Source organism: Aethina tumida, chromosome 3, assembly GCF_024364675.1.
Source record: "Aethina tumida isolate Nest 87 chromosome 3, icAetTumi1.1, whole genome shotgun sequence".
Classification (NCBI taxonomy): Eukaryota; Metazoa; Arthropoda; class Insecta; order Coleoptera; family Nitidulidae; genus Aethina; species Aethina tumida.
Genome location: NC_065437.1, coordinates 24,158,555 through 24,172,777, shown reverse-complemented (window position 1 = coordinate 24,172,777; position 14,223 = coordinate 24,158,555). Strand labels below are relative to the sequence as shown.

The 14,223-nt window shown below is 32.9% G+C and overlaps 1 protein-coding gene across 3 annotated transcripts in view; it reads right to left on the bottom strand.

Annotated features, from left to right (window-relative positions):
* Positions 1-14,223, bottom strand: part of LOC109608656 (CUGBP Elav-like family member 4) — a 334,021-nt gene that overhangs the window by 173,104 nt on the left and 146,694 nt on the right. Inside the window, exon 1 of one of the 3 annotated variants that reach the window (XM_049964226.1) lies at positions 4,424-4,882. The exons of the other annotated variants lie outside the window; for them this stretch is intronic. The gene's annotated coding sequence lies outside the window, so the exon portion shown is untranslated. Of the gene's footprint in view, positions 1-4,423; positions 4,883-14,223 lie in introns of those variants that run through there. 3 annotated transcript variants of the gene reach the window in all.

Below are 14,223 nucleotides of genomic sequence, written 5' to 3'. Positions count from 1 at the left end.
TACTAGAACATTTAAATTTATAATTTATTTCTATTTTCCAGTATTGTATAACACAAATCTCAATCATCAAATATTGTATTATCAATGATATACATATTTTAGTTTATATTTAATTTTAATATATCATTTGAATATATTAGAACATACTACGAAATCTTTTACATAAATTTTATAGGGAATGAATATTTAGAAATCGTTATTGATATAGTTACTATATTTATTATGATGACAAATGCGATAAGAATTTTTTTAATACAAATAAATAACTGTAATCATATTACATTATAAAATAAAATATACAGTCATTTACGTATACGATACATTATTGACAAAATTATATGTATGTGGATTCATTTTGTGATTTGAAAAACAAAAAAAAATATATGTATATACCTCTGATATAATATTTACATAATTAATAAATTTAAACCCTTGTTCCATTTAAATTTAATTTTCAGGGACAACTAGTAACATTTTTAAATACCACTCATTCAATTTCAACGTTCCCTGGTCATAGGTAACACAAATTTTAGTAATCGGAACATACCAGTTTTACATATTTTTTCGATGTAGATAAAACCACAACCCCTGTTTAGTGGTCGGTTGCGTAATTAATAAATGTATATATCTGCGAATTTACCAATTTGAAATGAAAATTACAGTGTAAAGTTAGCACGAAACAAAGCAATGACTAACGATGGTTAATCCAATCTTTATTAATTCATCTCTATTAACTTTTTTCATCCGTATTATCCTTAAATTTGTAATTGCAGTGGGGACCTTCAAAGGTTGAGCTAGTTTACATTCAGCTCTCATTCGCTAATTGCCGCGATGGTAATGTCGGGGCCCTAAAGTTATGCAAACTTTAAAGGAGTGGTGAAAGTTCTTACACAGCTAAAATAAAAGCATGAATCGCAATTCAAACGCCAATTCACGAAACAGAAAAGGACTTCACACGCAGAGAAAAACCGTAAAATGACAGTGAGAACATTTTACTACGAGTGCAGCGGTACACACGTATAAAAGGTATTTCCACATTGATTTATGAGCGACAGCGGATTTGGTGTGTAATTAGTACCTGAGACCGATCCATCAATGATATTTTGGGGAACATGTACACGTCAACGAGTTTAATTTAATTCACCCCCATCCAAAATGCGATTTCGAAGAGACATGAGTGAAGTTACAGACAACTTTGAACTTCTTATTGGTTTTGGAACTGTAATCCCAAACTTAATTCCTTTCAAATAATAATCTTAGGCAACCAACTCGCTTATAACTTTAATTAAAGTCCAGAGTGTTAGATGACGGGGGCGCAGAAAAATGAACTAATAAAACTGGTTTTAATTGGGAAAACGCTACGTATAATTGGAGGTGAACTTTCTGTGTAAACAGCGGAGGTGGTACTGTTAAACGGGTTACTGTGTCAGAAGGAATACTCTAAATGACTTCAATATAATAAGCAGATTTATTTCTAAATATTTTAATTTTTAGATATTAGACAAATTTGATTGCATAATGTAGCAATAATTAAATTAAACAAAGCATGCAAGGAGTTAAGTTGTTGCGACGCAGCCTAACAATTTAATTTAATATATTATGTTAGATTAGGCTGCGAACCAGAGTATAATATTAATACGGATTTCCGTGGATTTTCTGGCTAAAACCGAAAGTGTAATTAAACCTGACCTTTGCGACCGCATTTATTTCCCCCCGTTAACAATGCACAACGCTATAGGTAAGCAATACGAATTTGTCACGATCTGACCTGAGAAAAGTTTCGTAAACGAAGTTGTTCGACGAAATGACGGCTTTTAGTTTGTTTCGCCAGATCCAAGGGGATTACAGCTATTGTGACCTCGCCCGCTCTGGCATTGCAGAAACCGAATTAACCGATCCAGAAGGGAACTTGCTCTGAGCATTAAACCATTCTCTTGATCTAGGATTAGATAGATTCTGATGTCGAACTTGAAGTTAGAGAACGATGATCTATAGGGGCTTACTGTGACATACTTTTGTATCCTTTAAGCCAGCTCTCGTGTATGTACAACAAAGATATTGTATTGAGTTTGAAGTCTATTGAAAATGGTGTATTATCCCACTGTGTTTTTGAATTTCTAGTTTTTCTTTCGTTGCAAATTTAACAAAATTCTCACGCTTTGTGTTTATTGTCAAACCACAAATGCTTTAACAAAATGTATGTTGTATTTGAAATTTTCTCAGCAAACATTTTGATAATACCAGATCAATTCGAACTGTTGATGCTAAATTTCAATTCGTAATTAAATGTACATTAGTAAATAGGTAATTCACATGTCAATGTTGATTTAAATAAACTCGATGAATTCACTATTTGTACTGTTACCTTCAATGTTGTTTTATACTTTAAGTTTTTAAAATTAATTAGGCGTTATTATTGTACAATTAAACAATAGCAAGAGTGTGTTATCAAGTAAAATAAAATACGCAAATTCCATGTAATTGATTATTTTAAATCTCATAATTTGTTCATAGGGAGACTTAGCTATTACGTTATATTTGTGAAATGTAATATTTATATATTAATATTTAATAAAAGAATCCGAATATAAAAACTCATAAAACCAATATGGAATAAAATTTCTGAAATATGTTGAAATTGAATGTTTGGTAACAATATGAAAATAAATTTCCCTGCATCCAAAGGTATGTCACGCCGTTTCTAGACACGCGGATATAATCGCTAAACCTGTGAAATTTTATCCCTTTGAGGGGTGAAATAAGATGCCACGCCTCCACTAAGGGATGTGTATGTGTAAGTTCCCAATTTAACAGAACACCCAGACTTCTATTGTAATCTAAATTACCATTTAAGTCGCTTTATAAACAATGGTTTTCTTTGTTAACTAAAGATTAATGCCGATGTTAGTGAGCGATAAAATTGCTCATTACGTTTTATAATTAGATTTGTTGGATTTAATTATTGAATTTTATTCGTGTGTATCGGTCGAACTTAGTTTTCAGAATTAATATTTCTTAATTTTTAATTATTTATGATCTCTAATAATCGCTAATACAACCAATAAAAATAAAACTACATTTTTTTATAAAATTAAGTACATTTTTACCTCGTTAACATGAGTTTCTAATTAATAAAAAATAAATAAAGGTTGTGTAACAATTAAGAAATTTTTAAAATATTGATTAGAGCAAATTAGAAAGTAAACAAGAAAAAACACATAATATTGTGTAATTAATAATATTATCGAAATATATAATTTTGAATAATATTTTTTTAAATTAAAACTGTTTGATAAATATCAATAGTATTTTTTTGTGTATTCTAGAAGTGATGTTAAAACTTTTAAATATAAAAATATTAATTTTTGAAATATCGAAATATTTTTGAAACTCGAATTACATTAAATAATTTAAATGAATTATATAATTATAAATAAAAAATATTATGAATAATTTATTTATAAAACCTAGTATAGTATTTCGGCATTTTATATTCAAAAAAATACAAGTAGTAACAACTAAAAAGAAACAGTTTAAAAGTGAAATAAGTCTTTGATAATATGCCGTACTTAACAAAACAAATTCCTCGTCATTTCGCGGAATGCAAAAGTTCGTAAGTTAATAAGTAATGAAATTGTCGGAAGTCGACATCTGTGCAAATGGATTAACACGGCGTTTTATTTTCATTAGGGGGGCATTTCACCGGGACGCGTATAATAGGTAAGTGTTAAATTTTAATTCGGCGCGAGAACATTTAGAGCGAAATTGGTTTCCGTAATTTGAACAGATAAATGTTAATGTCTACCACAGCATTACAATGGCACACTATGACGCGGAAATGGGTTAGCGAGCGCAGAAATTTGATTTACCGACTCGGTCGCCATATTCGCAGCCGATATTGGAGTTGGCGGAGTCGTGGGGGGAGACTTGAATTTTAATTAGTACTTAATACGGGGCACAGAGAACGGCAGTCGGGAGGAGGGCGCGGAAAATTGGCGAATGCGGGAGATATCCGATTTATAGTTGGACCACCACATGTTTCGAAACTTGGTTGGAATCTTTGGAACCAGTGAAAGTTTACCAGATCGTAAATCATGCTGTCACACTGACACAACTAAATTTATTGTAATTATTATGCAATCCACTTCATTTCGATTAATTTATCGGGAAAGTTTGCACAATAGTTTCCCTCATGGTAATTATATCAAATTTGTTTCCCCCCTTTCAAGTACAAATCGCTACTTCCCCCAATTTACATGGTTACCAGTTACAATACACGTGGTCTTTTTAATAGAACCGACCCTCAGTTTAAATCATAGCCTTTGGAACACGTGACTTTACAATAACAGTGCCACCCCGCAGGATGGACGCAATTACAGTGTTCAAGGATTCAATAAAAATGGGTGTAAGTGTGTGTGTGTACCTGATTTTGCCAGGAACATAGACGACACTAGCTGCTTGGTAGCGAGTCTAGCCCAAGAAACGCGAATCCGGGCACGAACGGCTGGAAGTTCGCGTGCTGTATTCAGGAGAACTAGCAACAGGCGGCTTCGGAAACCTCGTACGTGGGGAGGAGTCCGCCGGCCGTGACGTCACGCGCGCTGAAGGCGGTTCGGTTCTGCGCAGACGGAAAGTTTGGCGGCGTCGTCATAGAAACGATGCCCGCCCGCAAGACCGCCGCCGAGCGCGTGTTTGTGCGTTGTCCGTGGTAACTTCTCTCTGCAGGGCACACAATGTCGAAGCCCCAAAATTTCGAATGGTCCATCGTTGTTAATGGTAACATATAGTTTTTTGTTCGCTTAGGCGATGCTCAAATAGAGTTGCACGAACTTTATTTATAGAAAAAACTCTGTTACATTAAAGAAGAATAAAATAATTACATACATACTAAATGTATTATAAGGACGTTTTTATACTTACAGGATATAATTAACATGTATGCAAGGAATTGTGTTCATAGTTTTACGTTGCAGCTTATTTTTACATGAAACAATAATAAAATATTTATGTATAAAAATATTAATCTCTAAATATAAGAAACAAAAATTATATTGGGTATTTTGCTGTACGTACTTATAATTTCCGAAGCTAAAGACTAAATACTTTTATGTCGAAGACGTAGAATTGCATGAAATGTTTGAAAAGAACTGTCGTAATTTCGCAATCCTCTTTTCGCTAGAGTATTTCGCGTTGCAGCCAGAAATTAAGCCAATGATAATTGTGTCTCTACAAAGTCTCAAACTGAGAATGTTAAACTCCACACAATGTTTAGGTAAAACATCGACTCTACATTCGAACACACACAAACATAAAAAAAAAACCGACGCGAGCACGAATGAAAAGCATTCAACCGTTCCAATGCGAGAGGAGTGGAACAAGCGTGGAAGCGACTCCAGTTCGTTTGACAGCGCTCTTGTTTTTGTAAAATTAAAGTTTCCTTCTCGGCGTATAATTAGAGATTCGATATAAAGGTTGTCATGGCGAAAGCAACAGTTTTCCGCATGACTGCCGTCGATTCGCGACCGTCAATTGAGTAGAGACGCTGCTCTCGAGTGACAGAAACGAGCTGGTTATTTCATATCTCGTTACCTAGGCGATGTGTGCTGAGACCACGGGGAGATGACAAGTCCAGAGAACCTAGTACTGAAAGGGGGAGGAGGAGGAGGCTCCATGGTCATAGTGTTTTTTCTTGCATCGACAACTGATAATCATCAAGGTCGCCAATGCACGTTTTTACAAAAATAACCTTCTAATTACCCATAATAATAAAAGAAAGTAACAATATTACAGTTTCACTATTGATAACGACATGAACTGAACTCACATTAAAATTAGGCTTGAGGTAGACAACATTTGGAGTCTGTCCATGGAAGAAAAGGCTTAAACATTCCTTACGAATAGTTCCAAAGAGTTTGACTTGCAATCCCAAATTCAGCAACTTAAACACTTGCTTTTGTCTAGCTGCAATTGTCTTAAACTCTTCTGTAACTTAGGGGATTTAAACAATATTAGAAAGACCCATAAATAATGTAAAGCCCATTAATATAAAATCTCAAGAAACTCATTCCATATTGCGAAAGCTGATTGGAAAATTCTAAAAGCATTACCGAACGTTTTAAACATCCCGCTGTGCGAACGCTTAAAACAAAAGATAAAAAACTGCCTTTATAAGCTCTCCATGGCTTCGTAAAACTTGCTTTAGTGCCAACATAAATAATATTGATTTGAAGCATATCGTCCATCGATCCACTAAATATACCGTAACGAGAATTGAGTGTTATATAAACTTGCATACGGGTTCGAGTAAACAAAGCCATAAAGACTATCCAACTGGTCGGTAGTCTCTCTTTCAATAGAGAAGAATGAGCAAACTTTCGTAATCACCTTGGCTCGGCTTTGGATTTAATGCAGGTGGATCAAACTCTAAATTCACGTTATCAACTACATATTCCCCGATCATCGAAACCAACCCCGAGAACCGAATTTATTCGAGTTTTCAGGAAGTAGTAAGTAAACAGCGTTTTAATATTTAATCAGCTGGTTTCTGGGGACATTATATCATCTAAGAGTGCTTGTTTTTTATTGTTTGTCAAAGAAGTTGCTCTATTTTAAAAATGCACACTTAGATATATTAAAAGGTGTTATATTTTAACCAATTTTAAAAATACATACGTACGTAAGTTTTAAGAGTTAAGGATACTGGGAAATAAAATTTGAACTATTTCTAAAGTGTAAAATTCTACATTTCATGAGACGTCTTAGAAGTTTTAATGATAAGATACTTCAAAGTTAGACATATTTCACGTACACATTTTATATACTAAAAGAAACAATGTCTTATTTTTTTCATATATTCAGGAGAAAATATCTATTCATAAATACACTATGTTTTTGTTGAAAATAGAACACTATGAATGTAACAAGAGTAAAAATCATTTAATTGTCACTTCCTAAGTAATTTAACTTAATTTAAATAGTAAAGTTAAAATTACCGTTAAAAAGTCTAAAAATTATTGTATTGAATTTTAAACTTAAAACTTAATATTACATTCCATGTAACTTCAAGAATTACTCCTATTTATAAATAATAAAGACACTTATTAATATATGAAACTAATAAGTTCATTTTAATAGTTGTTCAGTCTGTGTATTAATAATATAAGAGTAGTAAAACTTTTATAAATCAAATATAGACTCTTCGGCGTCAATATTATAAGGTTAAATGCACACGTAACAAATAATTTAATACTTGTTTACTGATCTGTTAAAATTATATGATCTTTTTACTATCATTCCAGAATTCTTTACTACCAAATATTAAACTTTTGAGTATAATATGCCACCAACGTTCTATGCTATATTCCGTTTTAAAATGATATTACATGTATATTAATTCAAAAACGTTTGGTACACAGGGATAAATTTTAATTAAAACATGTTACTAAGTTTAGCATCAGAAACATAAGGCGAGAATTTCAGAAAAATGCTATTGAACGGATACGGATTCTATTCTAATTAAAACACGTATCTTGCGCCGGGAGTTTAACCGGAAGTTTGAACTTTGTCTGCAGTCTCCGCCCGAGGGCCGCCAGTAAATTTGGATAAAGAGTACAACGGAGCGCCGGCCAGTAATTATTAAAGTCCCTTTCATTTTATCATACGACTCTAAAATAAAACTGCGCTTCATTGAAATAAAAGACCGGGTAATTGTGTGTTTTAGATATGTCGGTATTATGCGGAGTTTTCACTTCTTTGTCAGGTAATTTTTAGGGTAAATGGGAGTTAATAGAGAAATTAAATTTGATGCCATTAAAAGTGTAATTAATATGTAAAATATATTTTTGATTCTTTTATTATTTTAAATTGAGGGGATAACTATATAACAACTCACATGAAATTGAAATATTGTTAGTTACGTTTATAAATAAAACTAACAATATTGAATTTTCTGGCGAGTTGAGTTTGGTAAACGCGAAAATGTAATTATTTAATTTGCAGATTTATGTAAATATTTAATTTGCAAGATTAAATTGCAGCGTTAATTTATTATAAATACAATTATATCGAATGCGTGTATATGCATATTTAAAAAACATACAATGTGAAATATTGCGTAGGATTGATAGATCCCTCATAAATTATAATTGAATTAATGTTGAACAATTTGCGTCTTCTGGTTGATCAAACTTCTTAACAAACCAAAAACTTCTGAATTTCCATATTTAAGGCAGTGCTTTTGAGCAAATAATTCGCAAAGAAATTTCAAACAGAGTTACCACATAAATTTTCATAAGGTATATTTAATCATAAAACCTCTTACTTAGTCTATCTGGAAATTAGTATATAAAATTTCGATAGAAGCATATTTAAGGTACAGAGTATTAGAACTTCAGACAAAGAAGTTTAAGCGAAGTTGCGAGCGAAAGTTAATTTATGTCGTAACTTTATTTTTTGCTTGTGGGGAGATAACCCCAAGTTACGTCAAAATAATTAATTGATTATTCCCAAAATGGACAGAATAATTTTGAAACACATTTAGAAATTACATACACATTTGTTATTGTATAAAATATCAATTAGTCAATTAATTTTAAAAGAAGAACAAAAAGTATATTAGGTGAAACAAAAACAATTCTCTAAAACTGCATGCAAGTATGTTTTTTCGTAATTCAAAAAGAAGAATTCCTTACCCAAATAAAAAATATTCTCTCCTAAAAACTAAGTAACGTGGAAAAGCGCTAACCGACACAAATTGAAAGAAAATACTGCAGTTTAAAGCTTTCTCTTCTCCTTTTTTGTGTACCTTATCGATTATGTACTAAGTAGAACTTTATTCGGGGGAAAAAAGGGGACGATCGACTTTTATTTTCCGAGAGTAAAGAGCATCGGTTGTCATTAGTCCTCCGTAGCGCAGCATCAATGCCGAAGAGTTTTCAGATCATATTCGCCGGGGGGGTTTGTTTTGTAGCTAATGAGCTCAGTCGTGGAACATATGGGGAGCATGTTAGGTATAATGTTATATTGAGCGAAGGTAAAGTTGTTTGCGCCAACTCCTCTCGATTATTCGCAATAAAGCGGGGCTGCTCACGTGGAAACTTCTCCTTTTAACATAACGAGTCCGATTCAAAACATTTCCATTTATGTATTTACGAAAAAATCTGTCCAATTACGTTAGGACTAATTTGTGATCTTTTTTTGTCGAGCTTCCTCACGAAATCCAGGGAATTATGTCTCTACCTCCATTATGGTGTTGAATTAAACGCAAAAGTGGACCGAAATCAAGTATTACATTCCTAGTTATAATTGAGAATTTTGTTTACAAAAGTTTGAAAAGGATTTGGTTTATTTTTGGATGCTAATTACCAATGTTGCCGTTAAAGCCACAGATTGAACACGTTTCCATTAATGTATTTGCGAAAAACTCGATTAGTTCAGGACTAATTTGTAATCTTTTCAATGCGTGTGCCCAGAATAAATCCGCTCCACGGGACGTGAAATTATTTATTCAAAGTCACTACAGATACATATTACATGTAATAATATAAAAAATATACTTTAATTTAAGTATCTGTTTATATATTGTAAATGTGTAATTTTTTTCACAATAAAAAACTTAAATAAACTCTTTCTATTTTAACCTGCTTTAAAAAAATGTTCAATTAAGCTTAATTGAAAAAAATCCGAGTTGTTTTCTTCTGACAGTCATCAATATTTTAATTATCTAAATAGGTACGTTAAACTGGATATAACAAAGAACCGTACTCAATACGAATTAAAGCAATGTTTGTAGTCTAATCTAAATGAAAACAGTGTAAGTTTATCCTGTTGCCATTCACTAAAGCACTAATTACATTAAAACAAAGTGATTTAAACTTAATTGTAATTATACGTACAGGATGATTAAATTTAATTTGTTAAATAGTAAGATACGGTCGTCTTGCTAAGGCTCAACGTTTGGAAGCTGAAGTGCATCTTACTAATGTTCATGTGCCGATTTTAATTAATTTGCTCTTAAACTGGGACAATGATTGCTGCTATGGCAAAGCTTGTAACACAATGTGTGGAAAGTTAGACCAACTTCACCGGTTTGTTTGCGCGAGTCATTGCAATTTCCAACAGAAATCACCTACCGGATTTTTACCGGATATAATAAAGAAGACATTGAAGTAAATTATATGGTTGTACAATGATGTACCGTGCCTTCAAAAATGCAGCTGACAGAAGAAGTTACATACCATCAATTCAGTTTATGTCACTCATTAAGACCCTAATAAATTATGAGAGGAAAAATAAATTAAATATTTTCAAAATTTATTAAATTTTATTATTTCTGCTAACAGGCCTTAAAATTGTGTAAACAGCGTACAGACTTCGTATAAAAATGTTTATAAAGTGTTATTTAATAAAAGAAAACTTTCTCAAAGTAACACGTCAATTAGTGAAGGCCAATAACGATTTCGAATAAACGTAATATAAATTTATATGGAGGCAAAAAACGGAAAAATAAGTACATATACATGTAAATTAGTATATCCTTCGAAACTTAACAAGTCTGGTATTTCTAAAATTGTAAATATCTGTCTGACCTTATACCAGCAGGAGTTTTAATATAATAACAAGGGGGGAGTAAATTAATAGTAACTTTGGAGTTTAAAAATGGTTCTAGGAATCTTAAAGGAACATATTCTTGAAGGGAAAGTAGATAAAGTGTTAACAAAAATGTTAGTTTTAATAGCAGAAGAGCTAGAGGCCGTTGGTTATGTGTCTTAACACAGTTGCACATTCACAACAAAAAAAATATTGTAAAACAAAGACCAACCTTAATAGTCCCTAGCTCTTCTGTTACTCAAGCTAAAAAATTTTTGTTATTTATTTCTATCATTAGACGCCCCTTCAAAGTGGAGTCCGAGCCTATCTTAACATCCCGTATGCTACTACGGCAAATAAGTTAGTAATTGGCAACAACATCTTAATAAAGCGACTTGCTTGTAAAATGTTAAAACCAACCCATAAATATAGTAACTAAGTAACAAAACACGTCCCGGCCGGGTGTTTATTAGCAGGTCCGCTTCGCATTAATTGTCCAAGTTTCGGTCTCCTTAAGTGACGAACATTAAAACCAGATACCGTGTTTAATTAGCGTAATAATTTCGACGATGGAGCAGTGACACACTCGAAGTGAGAATAGGATTTATTGATTGGGGGAACGCGAAATCTGGCGCGGGGGGTGGAAATCCGGGGTCAGGTGAAACATTCTTGTTGCCTTGTCGTTACAATCCCCGAGGCGCAGGGGAACGCGGCGAATTCAACGTAACATTTTGCCCCATCTACAACCCCCATTTCCGCACAATGGGACAGCGGATTTATTTTTAAACGTATCAACCTTCTTAAAAATAGTAGAATTGTGAATTTGACTAATGATTTGATTCATAAGTGTGACAAAGATAATTCTATGTAGGTTATTATAGAACTACCCCCTGAAATGGTGTTAAATAAATATCGTTATAAGAATTTTAGTTTATTTTTTTAATATGCCAATGTGCGTCGCTGTCGAGAATGGAAAGGTTTGTTACATAACACCGTTTCTCTACATTGTCTCCCCATACTAGTTGACACGTAATGCCGACAAAATTCCTTTTAATGAGCCGAAAGCGGAATGACGCCATAATGTCATATTTACAGATCCAGTTTCAAAACATCCTCCAACCTGTGCCTAACAATCATTTCATGTTTTGTTCTTATGTTTTAGTTTAAGATGTTACCATGGGTACGTGAATGCCGTTCCGATCTCGTTTCAAGCACTCCCAGTCTTCCATATGTTTTCCATGTTAGTATTTTTATATCCAATACGTTGCTCTCCAGAGTTTCTAAACATTATTTTATCTTTCTTTGAAGGTTTTTTAGGAGAAAAAGGTTTGATCATTTTTTGAATAAATTTTTATATGATACTTTAACATTTTTTAAAAGCTTCTTCTGTGTTACATTTTTACAATTTTCAAATGTTCATATCGTAAAAATTTACTTTATGTCTTGAAGCAACAGAAGCATCGCATTTACAAAAGTGATGAAATGAAAGTTGTGGTTTCGTTGGTTTACGGTGGCCATGAAGATAGCAAGTCATCCAGAATCTTGAACCAAAGAAGATGTTAATCAATACTTCTTGCAAAATCCTCAGGCAAAAAGAGATTTCATGAAATGAATATCATTAAAAAGCTAGACAATTAATAGAGGACAGAAATTGTCAATTTTCTTCTTGCATGGAACACAAATGAGCCTATTATTGATCGTATTGTTATATACAACAAAAAATTGGCAGATTACCATAGTCCTTAGTGGTCTAGACAATGGATTGAAGGTGATGAATCAAGTGCACAGTACTTAAAAAGTTTATAAACCAAGAAAGATTTTGATGGCTACTGCACGCAATAGATCGAGACCAAGAGGTCAACAAAAAAGGCCTTCTGCTTCGTCAATGCAACGGAAGATCACATACTCCATTAGAGACTTAAAGGCAATTTCAAAATGTTAACTTCTATCTGATACACCATATAGTCCAGATGTTTCTCTAAGTGACTATTATTTATTCTTGTCACTTTCATTAATTAAAAATCTACTCTAAATGGTAGAGTGCCTAATACATTTACGTATTTTAAATACCTTCAAAAATTGAATATAACCACATTCTTTATATTGTTAATTCAATATATACCTCTATTTTATCTTTATCATAATGAATATTGTATTACTACCGGTTAAAGTGGATGACACGTCTTAAGATAAATTGTTTTCTAAATTCGAGAATTACACAATTTTAGATGACGTGGCCTTTTCTCCGGACGTTTTTTATGTGTGGCCAATGAAAAGTTATGGTCAATATTTTTTATATCTATCGTTATCACATAAATGACATTTTTATTGGGTTGAATTTTCGATATGAACATCCTTTGGAGAACGGTGTAATTGGACTGAATGCTCAATCAAAACAACTTTTATGTTTCGGTGATACTTTTCCCATGGTTTATTAAAAATAGGATCTGTATGAATGTAGTAAAACATTCTCTTCCTAATATTCTTTTATTTACGTTTACAGCAGGAACATGCATGTTTGTTTCCATAAAAATAAAAATTCAGTTCATTTTCAAATACATTATATGCTGACTGCAATATTATAATATACTATTATTCATCATCCCCACAAACATTCATAGAGAGAGAAAATAATGAAATATAAAAACAACGGAATTATTAAACTAAATTCATCATCGAACGCAATAATCCGCGTACGTGCATGTGACAAGCCTTTCGCCCCCTTTTATTTTGTCTACTACATCGCCTTTTCACTTCGTGGCGGAAAAAAGTGCGCAAAAACGGAATTTATGTTGCAATAATTCTTTTTGACCTTCTATGGTTACTTTCGAATTCATAAATAACTTTGCGTTTTACGTCCAGGGCTTAAAACGTTTCATAAATGATATATGTACTAGAATGGTGAAAAATACGTTCCGCTGCCGATTGTCTCAATTATTAATTTTTCTGAGATGCGAGTATCGGGGGAAGCGCTTTTTTATCATTAGTCATTTTCTGTGGTTCTTGCATTGTTTATAGGGTACACTATACACATATTACCCAAATAATATAATATGTATATTTGTTAAACGCATAACATAATTGTGGTGATTTGGTCACAAATAGAAATTAAATTATTTTCGTTCCATTTGACCCAGAAAGTGTACAGATGTAAGATATTCAAATGCAGAAACCTCCCGCATATTTCACAATGTGTGCCGGGTCCGCGAGCTTAATCATCCATCATTCGCAACGATTTCCGAAAGTGTATTTACATGTTCATGAGACGCCCGGAAAGTTTCCCCAAAACAAACAGTTGTTTGTCAGTGGACGCAGCTTTATTTCATTCACCTTCCGCCCATCATCCGATGCGGCGGTGACATAGTGGCGGTAACGCCGCCGACAACCGGGGCCGCATTTATTATACCTGGTGCTTTAATATGGGGCCGGATCAGAAATTGCACGGAAGGAGATTTGTCTTGCGTTGGAACGGTGTCGAATTTGCCACAATTTCTGATATATTTGGTTGCATTAACCCCATATTTTATGAGAATGTCCTCGGCTTCGACAAATATTCGTCGATCCTTTTTGCGGCATAAATAATGATGTCGTCAAATTTATTAATTAATCTTAAACCTTCAATACATTGCTGTATAT